The 22,014-nt window shown below is 45.4% G+C and overlaps 2 long non-coding RNA genes across 2 annotated transcripts in view; one reads left to right on the forward strand and one right to left on the reverse strand.

Moving 5' to 3' along the window:
• LOC146174527 (uncharacterized) overlaps positions 1 to 16,937 on the reverse strand; it is a 55,658-nt gene extending 38,721 nt beyond the window's left edge. Inside the window, exon 1 of the long non-coding RNA XR_014702272.1 lies at positions 16,857 to 16,937. This is a non-coding gene — a long non-coding RNA (uncharacterized LOC146174527). The remainder of the gene's footprint in view (positions 1 to 16,856) is intronic.
• LOC146174529 (uncharacterized) lies at positions 2,373 to 3,745 on the forward strand. Its single transcript, XR_014702271.1, has 3 exons — positions 2,373 to 2,489; positions 3,449 to 3,592; positions 3,695 to 3,745. It is a non-coding gene; the product is annotated as an uncharacterized LOC146174529 (long non-coding RNA).
• Positions 16,938 to 22,014: the final 5,077 nt, after the last annotated feature.

Consider the following 22,014-nt stretch of genomic DNA (forward strand, 5'->3'; position numbering starts at 1 on the left):
CCGGTGAATCCACATCCTGTAAACGTTTGTCCATGATTGGAAACACGCACGCGTAGCATCATTATTTCCGTCTTTTTTTTACGTGATGGAAAGAAACCCAACATGTTCAAGCTAAGCAGAGATGGGAGAGATTGATCGCGCTAGCCAATCAAACACGCACTGCATGATTCGCCATTACCCTAGCTGTTTCCGGCATTCAGCATAAGCACCGACTATACCACGCCTCAGTACTAGCTGTTCTTATAGACAGATATGTTGGGCTGCTTTCAGGGCCTTCGAGTTCTAATATCTACTAAACACAAATTTGCACTGTACTCTTTTGCGCTCTGCTGTGGGCTTCAGCAACAGACAAAGACTGAACGACTTTGGCCATCGGTGCAGCAGCGCATAAAATATTTCAGCTAAAAGAAAAAATACAAGCAACATATATTCTACGTTATGTCTAGCTAATTCACTTGACAAGAAAACAAATCTGAACTGTCCTGGAATGGTTCGTATTCTAATGCGACGTAAATCGCACACTGCCAAAAAGTAGTGTACATGTAAAAGATAATAAAAAAATCAACAGCACTGCATGGGGCAAGGCAAACGAAAAAAAAAAATTTAAAACAATTACCTACAGTGTAATGAGTGCGCGCACATGTGTCGCCAGCATATATGGTAACAAAATTGAAATTGCATAATAACGATGTTCTTTACGGAAGTTATTTTTGTTCGAAGGCTGTAATATATGGCTCATAATGATGCATTTGACCACAGCGTTTGACAGCGCTCTCTTAAGCATTCTTCAGAAACTATTCTTCAAACATTCATTGCCTTATTATCCAACCATATAATCACCGCACCGAAGGCGTTTCCCTTCAGAGAACTAAATAATTTTATCCCATCATGTCAACCAGGCAGCTAATTGCAATTCATATATATTAAAAGTAATGCGAGTCCGTTACTTTAGCAGTTTTGAGGCATTTTTTAGAGAACATCACTCTCGAAGAATTTAACACATGATTGAGAATTAGGGTTCCTTTGTGAAATATTCTGCCGCTTTCACAAGCGCTGCTTCCGCGGGCTGAAAGATGATTATACCGCGCTTCTTTCTGAGGACAACCTTGTCCCAAGTTCGTAGATATAGTTTCAATGTTGACCCTTGCTTTCTTTCTATTTTTTCTTTACTGCAAATTTAGTTCTTCAGATCTTAGCTCGTCGAGTATTTTGTATTTCTTGATATGCCCACGCTTAGTTCTACGCGGATTTTTTCTTGCTCTAAATGTCCACCTGATTAAAAAAAAAAATGAATAACATGGAAATTTTTAACCTGGAAGTACTCGTAGTTATGGTCATTTTCGCTTTTCTTTTCCTTAATAGGAATACAGCAAGTATACGGGTTTTTGCATCGCTCAGTTGCGCGTGATGACGTTTCAAGAGCACTCCGTCATGAACAGCGACCTGTGTGCCATCTTTAATAAAAAAAAATATGTCCATTTGTTTGAACCGAGGACGATTCCGTGAAAACTGAAGATTGTTTTACGTATGTGATTATTATTTGAAACTATGAGGTAAAACGTATTTTGCATTAACAAAAAAATATAGCGAAATTATCATTCCACTGAAAATGTTACCGAGCCAACAGTCGAGGCGACCAAAGAGCTCCGAACGCACTCCTCGTTGTTTTAGCGAAGCCAAGGGCAAAACTCTGCGCCTTCCTCCTCACAAGCTTGGCGCAAAGAACATATGGTTTCCATTCTCTCGTCCTTTTGTCGCCTCTCCGCCCGAGGGCCTTGACTAAAGCAATTCTCCAAACCGCTTTCAACTTCCCGTCTTGTAGCCTTTTCTCCCCGTAAAGCAGTCATCGCGGAAGGGCAGCGACCTTCACTGCCCTCTCTTTCCTCCCGCAAGGCAGGCGTTGCTCACAATGCCCCCCACTCTACTCCCCCTCACTCTTCCCTTCCTTCCCGCCAACTTTCCTGGCCGGCAGCCTTCTGGGCTCACGTGGTCCTGCGGGACCTCTTTCATTTCTCTCACCCCCTTTCGAGCTTTATGCCTACTCTTTCGACAGATCTCAAGCAAAAAAAAAAAAAAAAAAAGAGGGAGAGAAAACACAACCATCCTTCTGCCCCCTTCCAACGGTGCCTCAAAACTCGACACAAGCCGCTGATTCAGAGGCGTCTGGTCGGCCACACAATCCCCACCCGCTCGAGCTGCTCGAGCTCCCGCAGCTTTGGACAGCAGAATCGAAAAACCAAGCCTTGTGAAAGTTCCGATTCGTTTTAATGGCCATGCCTGAAGGAGGATATTTGTGAGTACCACCAGCTTTTTAAGTTGTTTGTTCATAACTGAGCTCTCTGAGATTATTTCTTGCTTTGTCTCCTTGTAAGATCGCTACTTTTTCTTACCAGGTGTATAAAGCATCAGATCCCTGGGATGTACTTTGCATGGCAGCATTCATTTTGGATTGTTGCAACTGAGGTCTGCAAATCTGCGCTAGCCGTATGGTAAGATACTTTTTTTTTGCATTATTTGGTGCAGTATGTTGTCAGCCTTGATCATCATGTCAATAACCGATATGCTTGCGAGAACGGAAAGTCATTTATTTCGACCGCACCACGCCAGTCAGTTCTGAACTGTATTTTCAGCGCACTATTTTGTATGCATAAACTCTGGTCATAATGACAAAATTTACGGCGCAGAGGTGGCCAATTTGTATTGCAAAAGAAAAACGTGGTCCTGTAAAACATGACGCGTGTTTTGTGTGATTTTCAGGTTACAACTTCATCGCGCGTGTGTTGTGTGTCTGAAGTGGCCAGTAAACTCAGAGTTAAGTCTAGCTTTCTGGGACATGATTTTTAGTTGCGAGCGAATATTTAATATTGTAATTTGCCGTTATGAATGCGCTATTGGAATGGTCTAAACGACGCGTAGCTTATTCACTTGTTTGATCTTTCTCTTGGGCTAATTCCGAGTAGTAGAAGTGTCATAAAATGGCCGCTTAAAATAGGTTATTTACAGTTGCTACCATAGTTCTTATACTTTACCACACGTACAAACTTGTTCCCACAACAAACGTGATGCTAAGTTACGGATTTCTTTATTTTTTCAGTTCGAGTGTATCATACAAACCTCAAAGCATCTGTGTCGTACGTTGTTTTGGCTGCAGCTTTGACAACTTTTAAAACGTTCTGTTTGCAGTAATGATGCGGTGCACACTAAATTTAGCAGCCGCGGTCGGAGTGCGACTGCCATTTTTTGTGTCTGTTTTTTCCTTTGTAGTTTCTTTTTAGTTCTTGCGGCAATCTATTCAAAGGAAACCTATTGATTTGAAGCTTCCAGTTATGACGACGTCTTTCTTCTACAGGTGTTCGATCACAAAGGCACTACAAGTATAAAGGGGCAAGCACTGACTACCGTTTACCGAATAGATAACGGCAAATATCATTTTGTTTTATGTTTCCAGCGTCAACAATACATCCACATGGGAAGCCGTGCACTGCCAGATGTCGCAACCAATGTAACCAAGTTAATATGGCCGGCCTCACTGAGCATGCAGCTTATTTCAACCTGAGTAAATCAGAGAAGAAAGTTGCCTGAGGGACAACAGGTAGTGCTTTATTTTGCATTTTTACTCCACGGTCTAGCTGCACTTCCACTTTCCAAAAGTTTTCTGTCTTAATTGATTTATGAATGTTGCTTTTATTTCCAGGTGCCATCTGCGAAAGGAAATACATTGTTATGCACGCTGCTCAAGTCCATATCTTTAAAGGCTGCATGGAGCTGCTGCTCCTACAACCGACCACAAAAGAAGCTGCGATGAACGCAGCTCCTTCCTCCAACCTGGGACCTGAGAACACCTTGCCAAGGGACGCAAAGACAGGAGGAGCACTGAAGTCTAAGAGTTCTGCCTAAATGTTTCCATGCCCTGTAACACGTGCACACCTAATAAATCACCATGCAGTCAACCTTTCAGCTGTATTATTTTCTGTGCATGGATATCCTCAGCATGCTTTATTTAAATAAAAAGCTGCATGAAAAATATCTGCACTGCATAAGTAGGGGATGGCTTTGCAGGTGCCTATTAGTCATAGCACAAAAAAGCAACTAGCCGGATTGCCAATTGCTCTGGCTGGATGCCAATAATGTAAAACCACTGGGCAAGATTGGATTGAAAATATTGGGTAGCCGATAAATCTGGCTGGATGCCAGTTGTGAATATCCAGTGAATAAGCATGGATACAAGATATTGGATGACCAGTGAGCTTGGCGGGATGGCCGTGATATAACAACCAGTGAGTGAGCTTGGGTGGAAGATATTGAGTAGCTATTGAGTAGCCATTGAGTGCCGTTGAATGCCAGTAAACAAGGTAGTATGCCAATACTGGTTTTGATAGGAGAGCCGATCAAATTGGTTGGCATATATCTTGGCTCTTTGTGCGCCCCAATCAGACGCCAATATTGACCAATATTGGGACCAATATATCCCAATATTGGACCATTGGCGGTCCATTGACGGCGTGCTGCTTGGGTTATGCTAGTCGTTCGTTGAGCAAGGCGGAACGCAACTACACCGTTACTGAACAAGAGTGCCTCGCAGTGGTTTTTGCGGTGCAACGATTCCGTTCCTACCTATATGGCAATGTTTTTACCATCGTCACTGACCACCATTCGCTCTGTTGGCTCGTAAATCTTCGTGACCCTTGCGGCCGGCTCGCTCGATCGGCATTGCGGTTGCAAGAGTTTAACTTCACTGTGGCATACAAAAGCGGCCGCCAACATGCTGACGCTGACTGTCTGTCACGCTTGCCGCTTTCATCAACTGGTAGTGATGATGACAACTTTGATGACTACCTGGCGCCTATCTCGGCAACGTTTCCTGACCCTCAACTGTTCCAGACAGAACAACGCAACGATCAGACTTTGGCACCGCTCTTCTCTGCCGCTCATGATTCAAAAGATGCGCGTTTCTGCGTTCGTGCGGCTTACTTTACAAGAAGAATTTCAACCCCGGAGGTGCACGTTTTCTCCTCGTCGTGCCGGAAAACCTCCGCATTCCCGTTCTTGAAATGATGCACGACGATACTACGTCGGGCCACTTGGGTGTCGCCCAGACCCTTCATCGCACACAGGAACGCTTTTACTGGCCGAAAATGCGTCAAGCCATTCAGCACTATGTAGCCAGTTGTGTCAGGTGCCAGCAGTACAAGCTCCCTACTTCCCGTCCACCTGGACCGCTGCACCCTATTGCGCCTCCGACCACACCCTTTGAGCAGGTGGGCATCGACCTCTTGGGTCCTTTTCCGCGATCTTCTAACGGTAACTGGTGGATAGTGGTATGTGTTGATCATCTCACTCGATATTCAGAAACAGCCGCAATACCCTCAGCCACTGCGTACGAAGTATCCCTATTTCTTCTGCGACCTGCGCCATGGCCCTCCTCGAGTTCTGATCAGTGACCGTGGGCGCCAATTTACTGCTGAAGTTATTGAAGAACTCCTTCGTCTATGCACCTGCGGTTACCGTCATACAACGCCGTATCACCCGCAATCGAATGGACTTGTTGAACGGACCAACCGCACTCTGACCACTATGTTGGCGATGTACGTGGACTCTGATCAAAAGAACTGGGATGAAATCCTCCCTTTTATTACATTCTCTTATAACACTGCACAGCATGAGACGACTGGCTACAGTCCGTTTTACCTCCTGTATGCTCGAGTTCCCCGCAGTAGTCTTGATACCATCCTTCCTTTCTCCCTCCACAACGAGCCTTCTATCGCCACTACTTTATGTCGAGCCGAAGAAGCTCGCCGCGTTGCCCGCCTCCGCATCCTAGACTCACAGGAACGTTCGAAGGAGCGTTATGACAACTGACGCCCACATGTCTCTTATGTGCCCGGTGATTTAGTGTTGCTGTGGACGCTATTGCGCAAGCGTGGTTTAGCCCAGAAGCTTCTGTTTCGTTATAGCGGCCCTTTTGTCATTTTGGAGCGCCTGAGTGACGTGAACTATGTAATTTCACGCCGCACCGAAAGTGGCCGATGCTCACGCCTGACCCAGGTGGTGCATGTCGCTCGACTAAAAAGGTTCCATCCCCGGCACCTTTCTTAAACTGCTTGTCCTGGGGCTTCGTCTGCGAGGGGGGAAGTGTCACGTGCTTCGGGGCGTCAGGAAAGGAAGAAGAGGCTAGAGAGAAGACGAAGAAACGGAAGACACAGTGGTGTGTGCTGGTGTTCCTTGCGTGGCTCGCAGCGTTTTAGACTACCAATAAACACCCCTGTTACGTACTGAGTACGTAACAATATTTTTAGGACATGCCTAACATTCAAGTATTTCCCGTATTTAAATACAGGGCTTTTCTTGTCCACTGCGAGGCTGTTAAAAAATCACCTAAATAAAATGTCTCTAGTGAAGACAGAATATATATTTCTCAGCGATTGATTAGCCAGGTGCTGTTTTTCGGTGCGTTGTTCGAGAAAGTATGATATTTAGCTCTGGTAGTCCTTTATACATTTCGCACAATATTGTCACGCACTTCCTGCGGTTCTTATTGAAGGAAGGTGAGGTTTGGTGGAATAAGCAGAAGAGGACGAGGAAGCTGAGTCTGTCCGCTGTGTTGTGCAACCAATCTCCAGCGCATCCTAGCATCTGTGTAAATATACCTCGTAACAAGTGTGGTGGAGTTCGCGGGCTACAGATCACCACGGAACCTCTCCTACTTCGCCGAAGCAGAACTGCTGGGCTACCACCCCTACGGAAGGAGATGGCGCAAGCGGATGGTTCAATGCAGCCCACGCCAGCAGCTCAAGCGACCACCGCACAGCCTTATCGAGAACCCCGGCACTTTTATGGCAAACACGGGGAAGACGTAAATGTTTGGCTCACCCACTACAATCGGGTGAGCAAATACAACCGCTGGGATGCGCATACCAAGTTGGCGAATGCGGTCTTTTTTCTTGAAGAAACTGCGCTAACATGGTTTGACAATCATGAAGCATCCCTTACCACCTGGGATCGCTTCATGGAAGAAATGAGAGCGGGATTTCGCGATGCCGATGCTCGAAAAAATAGCGCCGAACAGACTCTGGCTCAGCGAGCGCAAGTACCGGGGGAGGCATGCACACCTTATATAGAAGAAGTCCTCAAACTATGCAGAATAGTTGATGCTCGGATGACTGAGGAAGACAGTGGATCACCTCCTCAAAGGAATACCGCAAGACGTGTACAACTTTCTTATCTGCAAGGGCGATTTGTATACCACCGCTGATGTAACACGACACAGCCGCACGTTTGAATGTTTGAAGCGACGCCGTATCATTCCGAAGTTTGGTCGGTTGCCGAATGTAACAACTGTCGCCAGTGTGGATGTGTCGGAAACGGCAAGCATGGCAGATACAATTCGACAAATCGTCCGCGAAGAGCTTCGGAGGCATCAAGATATTGGGGGCCACGTCAGGCCCGTCTACAGTGGCACCTCTTCGTCAGACAATAGCCCATCGTCTACCTGTTATGCTCCCTCTGTTACGTCTCCTTCGGACACCCGATGCTCTGCAGCTCATCGCCCAAACATGCAACCCCTCACCATCAATGCCTACAACAGCGAGCACTCTCGCCATCCTCGTCGACTACATACAGAACATGAAGCGTTTAATCCAAGCGACGATGAGCCTTAATCATCGAATGAACGTGAGCCGCCAGTGTGTTATGCCTGTGGAATGATCCGCCACATTTCGTTTTTGCCGCAACCGCCTTCCGTACCAACAGTATCGCCGACAATGGGTGAACTGTACAAGGTTTCCTGCTGACAATGATGATTCATATAGAACACCTGGCCGGAGTGAGTACAGAGCAACAGCTAGCCGACAAGAACGCAGAATGGCGCTGAACCGAAACGAATCACCGGCCTCTGACCGTAGCCTGACACCACCATCTCGGCGCCTACAACGCTCCCCTTCTCCTCGACGACGGTCGCCACCTCCAGGAAACTAGTGAGCGCGACCGATGGCGGTGATGTCGCAAATGATTCTAGCTTACCCATGCCTGTCCCCGTTTCGATGTTAAAGAGCCGAATTAAGTGTTTTTGGACGGTGTACGTGCTATGGCGTTGTTGGACACAGGTGCAACCATTTCTAATATAAGTCTCGCTTTAAAAATTGCTTTGGTCGTAAAATTATGTTTGCTTGGGATAGTGCGACAACATTGTGTTGTGTTGGTGGCGAACCGCTTAACCCACTTGGAGTCTGCTCCGTGAATTTTGTTATCGCCGGCCACACATTCCGAACTGAATTCGCTGTGCTTGCTCGATCAACACATGACGTAATTCTTGGAATCGATTTCCTAGAACAATGTTGGGCCACTCTCGACTTTCGCAACGGAGACATTTCTGTGAGCACTCGAATTGAATCTGCTTTGCGTGAAAATTCGCGGACCAATCCTAGCACGCTTTCTGTTTCGGACGACATAGTCATTCCTACAATGTCAGCAGAGTTTATGCAAGTTTTTAGTTCAAGCTGTGCCAGTGATGCGTCCGACGTGGTTGAGCCACTCACTCTCAACTGCGCGTAGAAAAGTATTCTGATTCCCTGCAGTGTCATCTCAGTCATGAATGGCCATTCTTCTTTGTGGACGACTAACTGCTCTAACGAACCTGTTGTAATACCACGTGGTCTAAAACTTCCAAACTTTGACGAAGACAGTTTTAAATCAGTGGCCGTGCTCAGCACAGACAATTCCCAACCTACCGCATGCTCAGAAGTAGATGAGACAAAATTTCTTGCCATGATAAACAAATCCCTGCCAACAAGTGACCGTCACAGTTTAGTGGAAGTTCTGGCAAAACATACTGCGACTATCGATTTCTCTCGGGACTCGCCACCACGGATTCCCGTTTCCCGAACTCAGCACCAAATCAATACTGGGACTGCTGATCCAATCCGTCAGAAGCCTTATCGTGTAACCCCATCAGAGCACCAAACAATCGAAGAACAAGTTCGTGATATGCTGCATAAGGGTATCATTCAGGAATCGTCTAGTACGTGGGCTGCCCCTATGATTCTAGTCAAAAAGAAAGATGGCACATGGCAATTTTGTGTTGATTATCGACTCCTGAATACTGTTTCCAAGAAGAACGTGTGTGCACTGCCACGTATTGATGACGCCATTGATTGCTTACATTCCGCCTCCTATTCTTCCTCAGTCGACCTGCGATCAGGCTATTGGCAGATCCCCATGCACCCGGAAGATAAAGAAAAGACGGTATTCATCACCCCAAACATGCTGTATGAATTTAATGTGATGCCGTTTGGATTATGTAACGCTCCAGCCACGTTCGAAAGATTCATGAATACAGTTTTGCGCGGACTGAAGTGCACATTTGTGTGCGTTATTTGGACGATGTAGTGATATTCAGGACTACTTTTCATGAACACAACAGTCGATTAGAGATGTCTTGGAGTGTATTGAGAAAGCTGGTCTGGTACTCAATTCCAAGAAATGTCGTTTTGGAGAACGCCAGACTTTGGTACTTGTACATCTCATAGACGAGGATGAAATCAGGCCTGATACGAAAACGATCGAAGTTGTCACTTGTTTTAAACCGCCGAAATCGTTAAAACAGCTCAGGAGTTTTTTGGGGCTTTGCTCCTATTTTCGACGTTTTTTTCCGAAGTTTGCTGATCTAGCATATCCCCTTACTTGTCTTCTGCAAAAAGATGCGCCTTTCAAGTGGACTGCCGATTGTGGCTCCGCCTTTCGTCAGTTAAAATTTATTTTGTCATCAAGACCACTACTACGCTACCTCTGGCCATCAGCTCGAACAGAACTTCAGACTGACGCCAGCGCAGTTGGAGGTGGTGCTGTGCTCACGCAACGCCACAATGGCGATGAACATGTTGTTGCATATGCAAGCCGTTCTTTGAGCAAGGCTGAGCGTAATTATACAGTAACTGAACAGGAATGCTTATCTGTTGTATTCGGTGTACAACAGTTTAAGTCATATCTTTATGGATGTGCATTTAAAATTGTGACGGACCATCATTCATTATGTTGGCTTGTAAACCTTCGTCACCCCTGTGGACGCCTTGCGCGGTGGGCTTTGCGCCGTCAAGAATTCAATTTTACTGTGTCTTTTAAGAGTGGCGAAAGCACGGTGATGCTGACAGCATGTCATGGTTGCCACTTGAAACTACTGATTGCGATAATGAGGTCTTGGATGAATATATAGTTGCTATCTCTACAAGTTTCCCAGATGTTGGTGAATTCAAGATTGCGCATCGGAACGACAACGAGTTGGCGCCGCTTTTTGATGGAGCAAGTTCCCGGAACCCTAAGACCTCATTCTGCTTTCGTGACGATGTACTATACAGGAAGAACTACTCGTCAGTAGGTGCGCGGCTTCTTCTGGTAGTTTCTACAAGTCTTAGGTATCAGGTTCTTCGGGTAATGCACGAGGATGCTACAGCTGGACACTTGGGTTTTGCGAAGACATTGCACAGGACTAAGGAACGTTTTTATTGTCCGAAGATGCGTCAAACTACGGAACGTTATGTGGCCAGCTGTCTCCAGTGACAGCGTTTCAAGCACCCAACCTGCTCACCGCCGGGTCATCTTCAGCCTATAACGCCACCATGAACCCCATTCGAACAGGCGGTAATTGACCTCTTAGGACCGTTTCCCCGTTCCTTTGACGGAAACCGCTGGGTCATAGTGTGCGTAGACTACCTTACGCGATACTGTGAAACTGCTGCTATACCGTCAGCCACTGCTTCTGATGTCTCGGCGTTCCTCCTACAGTCCATCATTCTTCGACATGGGCTTCCTCGTGTGTTAATAAGCGATCGTGGCCGACAGTTTATGGCAGAAGTTGTAGAACAACTTCTTCGCCTCTGCTCATCCCTTTTTCGCCATTCAACTCCTTACCACCCACAAACAAACGGTCTTACCGAACGCACCAATCGGACGCTTTGCAATATGCTCGCAATGTCGACTCCCGCCACAGAAACTGGGATGATGTCCTTCCGTTTATAACATACGCATTTAACACTGTTAAGCACGAAACGACAGGCTACAGTTAGTTTTTTCTTCTTTATGCTCGACCTCCACGAAGCAATTTGTACACGTTTCTGCCTTTCTCAATCCCTGCTGAAACTTCACTAGTGGCTGAAGAAGCTCGTCGACTCGCTAGACTTCGCACTCTAGCCTCCCAGGAACGCTACAAGCAACGCTACGACTAGCGTCATCAAGATGTTAATTATGCCCTAGGTGACTTGGTGTGGCTTTGGACGCCGTTGCGTAAGCGCGGCTTGTCCCAAAAACTGTTGCACCACTATACTGGCCCTTTCGTTGTACTGGAACGCCTCAGCGCAGTAAACTTTCTGGTCTCTCGCCTGACCACTCAAGGGCGTCGTTCTCGGAAGACTCAAGTAGTCCACGTGGCCCGCATGGAGCCCTTCTATCAACGTGACGAACATTGACTCGCCCGGGGGGCATCGTCTGCGAAGGGGGCAGTGTCGCGCACTTCCCGCGGTCTTTATTGAAGGAAGATGAGGTTTGGCGGAATAAGCAGAAGAGGACGAGGACGCTGAGTCTGTCCGATGTGGTGTGCTACCAGTCCTAACATTGTGTAAATAAACCTCGTAGCAATATTTATGCCATGTTATCCCTCTTTGGACCTAAGCATGAGTAGAGTCTGCAACAAATTCATTAGCTTTCACTTTTTCTGATTTCCACGGGGGTTGGGACACAGCAGAACATCATTTTGTCAATGTTTTGCGGCTGAAATAATTTATATATTTGTCTCTTGTTAGAGTTCGGCTGCATATTTGGGAGGAAATTTTCCCGTTACAGCACGTGCGCCAGGGTAGGAAGTTATTGATTTAAAAGTTTTATTGCGAAAGCAATACCATTCCAGGTTTAGAGCCTTCATCGCAGCGCGGCCGGTAACCACGTCCTGCTAGGACCCTGGCAGTCACGTTACCCCTATAGGGCACTAAGGCACGTCTATATGTGTTGGTTAAAGGGGGGTTCATATGTGGGCCGAAGAAGAATAAAAAGAGAAGAACGCTCGGTCACCAGCAGCTATTGCTTTCGCTCAGTATTTTTTTGAGCAGCGTTGAACTCTTGTATTTTTTACAATAGTTTTGCACAGCAGCGGTAAAATTATTCTGCATTATGAGACATCCCTATTTCTTTAATCACGTGTGTTGCATTACACATTGCTTTAATGTTAAAGGCTACTTTGGAGTCGTCTCTGTATAATGGTGCATAATCTGTGTATTTTGCTCGTTCTTCATTTTACCGGTATCGTTTTCTATGAGCGTGTTATCTATTTTTTGCGCTTTTATTGTCGTGAATTACCCTTTTTTCTTTTTGTTGTAGTCTGGATCCTAAGTTCAAAATAAATAAGTAATAAATTTATTTTACCCTCAGTGTAAATTAAGTATACAAAAGACATGTGTATTATGTGTTCAGGTGTATGGTTATTTTTAGGCTAGTTGTTTATTGCGGTAGCTACTGACTGGAAATACCTATGTCGTAGCTGGCGGTCACTTATCCTGGAAATATCAGCCAATCAATCCTGTAAGCTCACTTTCCATAAATGTTATCAAACCAGGAAAGGGAGCACTGTGCTTGCTCGAAGTTTGTTGGTTGCTTCGAATGTTGGGGCAGATTGATTGATTGGTCGATCGGTCAGTCGGTCGGTGGCTCTGTCGTTTTAAGGTTGTTAACTTCTCAAGTGACTCAGGCTATGAGAGACGCCGTTGTGGAAGTCTCCGAAAGTTTCAGCCACCTTGGGCTTTTTAACGTATAGTGGCATTGCATGGCGCACGTACGGGCGCTATATTTTTCTTCTAAATTGAAAAGTGGCAGCCGAGGCACACATCTTTGGCAGCAGTAGCCTAGAGCCCTAACCCCTGAACCACTGCAGCGGGTCCAGTATGTGTGTAAAAGGTCTTGTGGACAATAGTATTTGAACTATGGGCTAATATAATTGTTTTTCAGTTAACCAGTCTTAATAGCTGAGCGAAAATATTCAGGGAACACTTTGACTGGCTTAAGTGTAGAGAGGCGAAAGCCCACGCTCGCACCAGCAGACTACTGACAAATCAAGCTCGCTGTTAAAGTAATCCCATCAGCGGGCGCCGACTGCAATAATAAATCATCTCGACCCGCCCATCTCATGTCGCGCTGCTGCCGCGCTGACTGGTTGCGCCATCCCGTTGTAGGCACCGCAATCATACCTGTCCACAAGAGCGATGTCACTTCCCAAGGATTATAAGGCGTCCATGCAATTTTATTGAATGAATCAAAGTTCACCGGTGCTTTATAAATCATCAACAGGAAAGGAAAGGCACAGTATCTGCCACGCGCGAAATCCCGCTATCATTATCACTGTAGACAAGGGGAATTAGGAAGAGCGTTTAACGATCCGGGTGTTCGGCAGTTACATGGCTCTTTAGGATGTGTTTTAACATAGAAAGAGAGGGAGAACTCATTTTTTTTTCATGTACGCATAGTGAGTGCTCCAGATTAAAACCTTGTGCTCAATTGTTCTACCTTGGCCTGTAACACCGCTTCAGATATTCATGCCTGCTGCTACTCCCTCGAGCCTGTCTATGTGTACCCGCGGGTAAAAGTGGCATGCTCAACGCACTGCTAAGAAACTGCCTGCCAGATGTTTCTGACAGAGAAGCAGTTACTTCTGAGATATGCATAACGTACCCTCCTTGATATACTTGCCATCTTGTCCAAGCAATTTTTTATGGCACATAGTTTTATACTGCAAAAATGCAATCGTTGCAGTTGGCGTGGAGTATACAACTTTTGTCCACGGGTGTACATGCCATGGGCCGCGGTCGAAGATTTTATAATTTTCCGCAGTAGTAGTAGTAGCAGTAGAAGCCTTTATTGAGGGGCAACACTTAGCCGTCTTACATTGAGGGCCTGCTGTACATGCAGGCGCCGTTTTTCTTCACCCTCAGCACCAAGCCTCTCCACCCAGGTCCAGATAGTATGGGAGGCAGTGGGAAATAAACTCGATTGCAATGCAACCGGGTATGAAAATAGGCAGATGGAAAGCTTGGCATAAGGAGAAGGGCAGTTGGGCATGATGGAGTACGACGGAATTTGTACAGATACAGCCGTGCAGGGATTATGAGATTATTCAGCTGTATTTGCCGAAGGAGATGAGCTTCCTAAACGAAGATATTAAGATGAGGGTCGGGGTAGAGGTGGCGGTCTAAGCGAGCAGCATTGTAATGTTCGCTGATGTTGACTCGAATATACAGCCTCGAACCGCCCTGCAAGGATCTTGGCTAGGGGATGAATGGTGCCCTGTTGCGAGTTTCACGGGCAAGCTCGTTCGCCAGCTCGTTGCCGTGAATCTCTGAGTGTCCAGGAATCCATCGGAGGAGGACGAGGCAGGGCTACAGTGCACCAAGTGCGACCTCGAGCGCCGTGCACAGGTGATGTGGGAGACATTTAGATTGAATGGCACGGATAGCAGCCTGGGAGTCAGTGCATATAATGTACTTAAGCACAGGTGGAAGATAATGAAAACTTTGAATGACATGAATGATGGAGAGGACCTCAAGCGAGATAATACCCGGAGGGTGAAGAAAGGGACCGCTAGTGTGACTGACAGAGGTAGATAGACGAGAACGAAAGAGGACCTGGCTTCTGGACCGACGAGGAGCCACATAAGAGGCATCCATGTAAACGACTCCGTAGGTATTGAAGGGCGGGCTATGATGAGAGGCAGCAGCATGCCGGCGGCCAGCGTGCAGAACCGGCGACATATTGGCTGGAAGAGGAAGTATACGGAGGTTAGTAGCCTCCGGCAGGGAAGGAGCTGGCAGAGGGACTGAGTGGATGGGGGAATTTTTAGCCTGGTTGAGAAGCCAGAGTCCTTGAACTGTGCCAGAGAGGCGATCTATCTGTCGGTCGCGGCGAATGGAAAGGAGACTGCGAACAGGATGAAAAAGCCCGGTGGCATAAAGCTTATTGGTGGAAGTGGATATGGACGACAAAGAGCAGCTTTATAAAGGCTTTGAAGAGCTGCTGTAAGTGTGTCCAGCTGGCTTTGGGTGAATTAAAGATATCGTATTAAGTAAAGGAATTTCTTAAGAGCCAGCGTGTGAGCCAGTCGACAGGCGTGAGCTTCCCTCGGGCCAGAGGAATATGTCCCTAGATTTGTTCATTGGCTTCCCAGGAGAGTTTCTTTGAAGGATTTGAAAGAGAGCGCGAGGGTGAAAAGAGCTATTACAATTATTAATATTTATATCACTCAAATACTGCTATATTTTTGAATACGCATTTTCTCTGTTTTGATCACCCAAATATTTCCAAAGTTCGTTAGGCGGAGGAAAGCTTATTGAGGCAGGAATACGTTTAATCGTTTCTGAAAATACCATGATCTTTACTCTTTTTATTATTCTGTTCCTTTTATTCTCCTCCACAAGGGACAAAACTTGCAGTACGCATTACGATTCCCTTAACTGTTGGCGCAGCGTGTTATTAATCTGTTCTTAGTGGCATGTTTGATTAGAGTGCATTTTGTTCATTCATGGGGCCCGTTGGCACCTGAGGTCGAATATATCTACCAAGTAAGTCAACTAATATTGGAACATTTTTTCTATACACTTTTTCTGATTCGTCCAGACTACAGCACGGGGCTATCCAAAAAAGACGGCTGATTACTATCCCCTTTATAATTTTTAACATTTCAATGGTCGTGATATTTTGATTCCTTCTCCCTTGCGAGATTCAGAAATGTGAGCCCTGAAGTTGCAAAGCCTATTTTATTCAGTAGCCTGTGGACTGTGACATATGAACAAATTTGTTTCCAAATATAATATTGATTGGAAGTGTAATTACATCAAAATTATTATGGATCTCTGGGATTACCCCCTCACGATAAAAATCTCTCATCGTGTAATTCGGCTCGAAGTCATCTTTAATGCACTTATCAATAATAAATATTAATATATTTCTTGCTCCCTTTATTTCATGACTACTTAGCAATACGTAATATTTGGAAGTATTTTGTTTTTCTTATGAATACTTTACATAATCAGTCCACTTTCTTTTTTGATTGAGAAAGTCGTTAATTATAATGAGAGCAATAAAAATGCGTTAATTAGGACAAGCCTGTGGTAACCACAATACATGAAGCCGTGCTTGAAGACGCGATACCAACCTCAGAGAAAAGTTCTACCCACAACAGCTATTTTCCGTTAAGTTAACAAATACAGATCCCTTCAGGATTATTACAAGAAAAATAATCTTTTGGCACCTACATGAAGAAAACAATCGGAGCTGGCATTGATATATGAAATTAGCAATCAATTATCGAAAGAAAGAAATGAAACAAGAATAAAAAACGCGCTTGCCGATTTGCCCTGTAGGAGTAGCAAAGAAACGCCTTCTAATGAAAGCAAATACCAATATGACGAGTTATCTCTAATCAGGGGTCTTCGACATGAAACCACTTGCTTTGGCGCAATAGCTAGATTCTCCTATTCTCTAAACATGGCTATTCTATGCACAACTCTGCGCGGGTGCTGCGTTACATATGCCGCATTCCTAAAAAAAAATTGTTTTCGCAGATATCTGTGCGGCGGCTCCAAAGTTAAATTCTGCGTAGGTATAAAATTATTTGAAATATTAGCTACAATTAGACTGTGATAGAGGAGGAGGCCGGCAGGAATCATGGTCCTCTCTGCGGTATAGATCACAGAGTAGAAACTAGCTAATTGCTAGAATCGACGCACTGAAGGCATACTGAAGGGTAAAACCTTATAGAGGACAACTGGCCTGAAATCAGTGAGATCACTATAATTTATGTAACATTGCGTGCTACAATATGTACTTACCGCTAGTCTGTGAAGAGCGCTCACTTATTGGGATAATTTTGCTTGCAGATATATCAGGATGGTTTAAGCGGGAACTGAAGTTTTCTGTAAAAGATATTTCGTTATGCGCGTATGTAAGTATTAATATTACTATAATATCGACTTCCTGTTCACGATGACTGAAGACAGGTAAAGAGGTATCGCATGCGTTCTTGCAATGTACCGCGCCTTCCAAAATAAGTGGTGTGCTGTAGAAACGTTACTATTTTCTAATAACAAATTTGTTTGGGGTGCTTGCCTGATTCTGTCAGAAGTCGGATAATCTCATGATATAGGGCGGCGATGCCGGTGCTATCGCCTGGACAGCGGCTCATCTTGCATCGCCACCGCCTCATACAATAGGAAGATCCGACTGCTGATCGAATCAGGCACCTCAAACAAATTTTTTATTAGTAAATACTAACAAAAAATGCCATTTCTGTTCAAAAATTTTTTCGGCGAGGATTCCACGGTTAAGCTAGGAGAAGCATTCTACAGCACGCCGGTAATTGTGCAACACGCTGTATTAAGAGCAGCAGGCTTCAGGAATGTGGAGAGGCTTGGCTTTGCAAGTTATGATACGGGAAGGATGTGAGTAAGCACCGCATATAAGGGTACGGCGGACAGCGTAGGCCACCAGCCCAAATGTATTGCCTCGCTTTAGCCAAGTTGCAGGAAAATTTCTGCGTGGTATATGGGTAACGTGAATGCAGCGGTCCTAGCAGGATTATTCTGTCCCCCTTCCATATAAAAGGAGGTGCCTTAGTTGGGAGCTTCTGCCAAGCGCAATGTCAGACAACCCTGCGTCCAGTTCGCGTTCAGCCATGTCAGTTCCCAGCTACCGCCTTGCTCGTTATTGTTCACTCATAAAGCCAACGCCGGTGATTTGCCGCTGTCGGCAATGGCCGACCCCGGATTTTTGGTGAACGGGCCTTTAGAGCCACAACGGTAAAGGATGTTCATGTTCTCTTGTCGCATAAATAAATGACTTCATTTACTTATACATAGGTTAGCGTGAAGCAGTCTCTGAAACTAGTACATTGCAGAGAAGCAAGCTTTGCGTTCCCATTACGCTTCACATAGCTGTACATAATCACTAAACAGTGGCTGGTACAGAAAGTGCAGTATAATCGAGGGTGTTGTGCATTTGCGAACCTTATATTTATAAGTATCGTTGAAGAAGACGTCATAGTTATTGGTCCTCTTGCGCTCTGTACAGATATCGGCCGCAGTTGGTAGGAACGTCAGTACTGAGCGTTACCAGGCGGCGGTATTGAAGCTATAACGTTAAATACCCCATTCTCCAAATATCGGCGTTTTTGCCGCTCATGGCGTACGAGAATGCCGCTTGCAGGCGGTAGCTGGGGCGTCATATGGCTTACATCTAAATATACACAGAGTTGCCTGACATTACGCTTGGCAAAAGCTCCGAACTCAGACATTCCCTTTCATATTGGAGGGTGACATCAGACCCCTACTGCTAGGACCATTGAATTCGAGCTGCTCCTAGGGCATGGCGGAACATTCATACTGATTTCTTAAAGGGAGGCTTCGTATGTGGTCTGGAAACGTACTCAGTCACTCACATTATACCTTTAAAGACGAAGCTTAAGTGCTCTACATAACTACCACCGACAGTCCTAATATATTTTTGCGATTTTGCCCCTTGGCATAAAGGTGGTTCTGAGGATGAGCGGCACAAAAATGCGTGCAGTTAAGTCATGGTTAAGAAATCACATAAATTTCAATCATAAATGTTCTTCGTTAGCCATAAATTGAAATGAGACTCATTAGTAGGCGAAAGCCCGGCCTTTTAGAGAATGTTATTGCGCACAAGCGTAGTTGCTGCGCATGTCCACAAAAGATGATACACAGGGGTGTCGGAAGCGAATGCTTCGAATAAGGGTATTTCTCCAGAGCTGGAATCCTCTCACTTTGCCACTGTGCAGGTGTAAAGGCCACTCAGACAGTCACCTGCCTCAGAGAGATCTCCTCCACCCTTGATAGATTGAGGGCTCGGGGATTGCGGGTTTGGGGGGCTTTTGCGAGTTACGCACACTGCGTCCACATGTCTTTCGGCGGATGCTAAAATTTGTGTAATGTTGTTTTTGCGGGTGGCAAGTGCGGACGCAAGCCAGGTTGCCCAACTTACCAAAAACGCTTTGACTTAAGCATACGTGATTACTTCCTGCTGTTTGCTGCGGAAGGCAGATGGCGCTGAAGTATATTTCTCACTGTTCCTTACGGTTTATATTATTAGCTATGAGATCTATTTTGGACTACATTGCCGTTTATTAAGTGGTTGTTTGGGCGATTAGGTTATAGCACAGTTAGGGTCGATGGTAGTTGACAGGCGCCATGTTCTTGTAAGGCCTAGTCATCGGGTTCTGTGACATCATGTGACCGCATGAGAAGGCTGAGTTGAGAGTGGCACAAAGCTTTACAGTACTCCTGGATCCCAAGATAGACATGGTGCCTCTAAACAACGAAGACAGGTTCGTACTGCATGTCTAGAGTATAGAATGATATCGTTTTGGGTAACCTTTCACCGAAACAAGAGTCTGACCGCTGCACGTTATGAATCCGTGCTGGTAATGGAGGTTTAAAAAAAAATTAGCGTTTAGGCGGGAGCAAACTGAATCGATGCTAACAGGGCCCCGAAAAAGAAGTAGGCAAACGGGTGCCATTAAACTCTTCTGTAAATTTAAAAGGAGGAACTTAGGCGCCCAGAAATTTTAGAAAAATATCATTGGCTATGTATACACGGGTTCCATGCAACCAATGAAGGTATGTAAATAGGAGAAGCGTTCGCACCGTGAAATTTCGATAATAGGCTCTCAGTGACAAAACAAGGTAGATGATTAGATTTTGTCCAAGAGAGGGCTTAGCTGTTTAGACTGAGGCTAAAACGAACGGCATGTAGTCAAAAGCGAGAAATGTCGACGACATACCCGTTTTTTGTTCCCGCTCTGAAATAGCGCACCACAAGGCCATCCTTGCTTTTTCCTCCATCGAGAAGCGGCCCCGACGGATGGGGTCCCATCTGGAGCCTTGGGAATAGCAGTGAACCTCTCTAACCACCGTGTCGTCGCGGCGCCACTGGCGGATTTCAGGCCAATGAACATCTCATGGTTACTGTGACTACTACTGTTAATGCGTCATTGAGTAGGGCATATGATTTTTATTTTTGTACATACTGAGGCGAAATATACGAGGAGTGACCGTGCTGAGCATACGCTATGCATATATGTATATACAAGGAATTATAGCATATAAATAAATTTATCCAGGCCTGTTCATACTGCCATTCCTTTACGTTCCAGTTGCAATGTGGACTATGAACCACGGAATTTGCTGCTCGCGTTTCAGGTAGATGCCAAGTCGTTTTAGCTGTAGCGCGCGATTACACACATTTCATAAGTAAGCAATTCGTAATTTTGTTATAAAGTGGTTGTCTTGTAATGCCATTAAGGCTATGCGCAAAAAAGACGACACAAAAAACAGAGGCAACGACAGGACGAGCGCAAACTAACAACTAGTTTATTCAGAAGTTTAACCTCTAAATATACAACATATAAGCGCATGCGCAGCGGAAAAAACCACAGCATGCCTGATAAACGCGAACCACCGTCATACCCTACAAAACAGAATTCAACAAGGCAGACTCGCTTTGGTATAAGGCGATAGACGTATCACTGACACAATTGTGCGCTTTGTTTATCAAAAACGACTCAAATATTTCGCGCGCCACTGCGTTGCTGCCACGGCCAAGTATCTTAATCTCATTTAGTCGCGGCCGGCACTTGCAATCTCGACAATGTTCGGTTAAGTTTGTAGTACATTCCTTATCCCCTAACGTGCCCACATGCTGCCCTGCTCGATCATTAACGCATCTCCCTGTTTGGCCAATGTAGGCCTTTCCACATGTTAGTGGAATTTCATAAACAATGCCTTTAGCGCATTTTACATAAGGCTTACCATGCTTCTTTGTGCAAGCGCCCGGCCTAGTTCTCTCTTTCGCCGTGAGCGAGCAGAGTCGGCCTAGCTTAACAGGTGCAGAAAACACCACAGGCACACCAAACCTGTTGGCCACCTTCTTCAAGTTGTGTGCCACTTTATGCACGTAAGGTACAACTACTGGTTTTGTACCCTCCTTTGGGGCCCGTTTGCGCACTTTTCCTTTCATTTTCTGCAGGAGAGTTTTACTCACTGTCGTCAAGATCGTGCAGGGGTAGCCCGCATTGTCCAAACGGGACACTTGTGCCAAGAAACTATCGCCCATTGATGAGGAGCTCCTTAACTTCTATGTATCGATAACATAAATATAAATACCGACAACGCACTTACGAAAGATGTTTGCAATCACTGCTTCGCTGTCAGCAATGTCGTTTTCAAACTGTAGCCCTGAGCTGCGGTCTTTGCGAGTCAGTCTATGAGGAAAGATTCCCTCGTCGTTTGGCGTACCTACGTCGAGGCATAAAATTTCCAAATCGCTTCCAATGTATCCTTTCTGTAAAGCGAAGTACATGGAATTCAAGAACATTTTCAAAGTATTTTCACGTCTATATTACAAGAATAAGCCGCATTATGGAAAATATGCTTAGAGTGAACAAGATTTTCTGCGGTCTTGGTAGGTATATTTCGCAAGGAACCCGTGTCTTCCAGTGAAAATGATTTCGCCGTGGTCTTTCCTTGCACACATCAGCTGTTTCGAGCTTTCGTTACGCAACAAATTGCAGCACAAAAAGATGACTGCTTGAATTTAGAGAACCAATAAGCAGCAACGTTTTTTTTACTAAAACATATGTAGGCAAACTATGTTGCAACCACGAAAACATGAACTCTTTCACAAATACATTATAGAGATTGCGCACAAAATCCCACGCGCGTCGCATAAAAGTTCCCGTCTCGCAATTAAGTATTCGGTATGCTTAGGGGAATGGGCAGAAAGAATATCTCCTACTGCTTCCGAATATGTTTAAGTACGTTATTCTCTTTATGCATTTGAAGTTTATAATGTCTTTTTCCGTTATAAATCAACGGTATTTCGAGGCTTGAGGCTCATTTACTGCTCCCTCGCGAAAGCAGCATTAGACTGCTGTGTTGGGATGTTTTGTGCCAGCCTCGGCAGATGGCACCA

Source organism: Amblyomma maculatum, chromosome 11 (assembly GCF_055883805.1).
Source record: "Amblyomma maculatum isolate TAMU_Amacu chromosome 11, ASM5588380v1, whole genome shotgun sequence".
Classification (NCBI taxonomy): Eukaryota; Metazoa; Arthropoda; class Arachnida; order Ixodida; family Ixodidae; genus Amblyomma; species Amblyomma maculatum.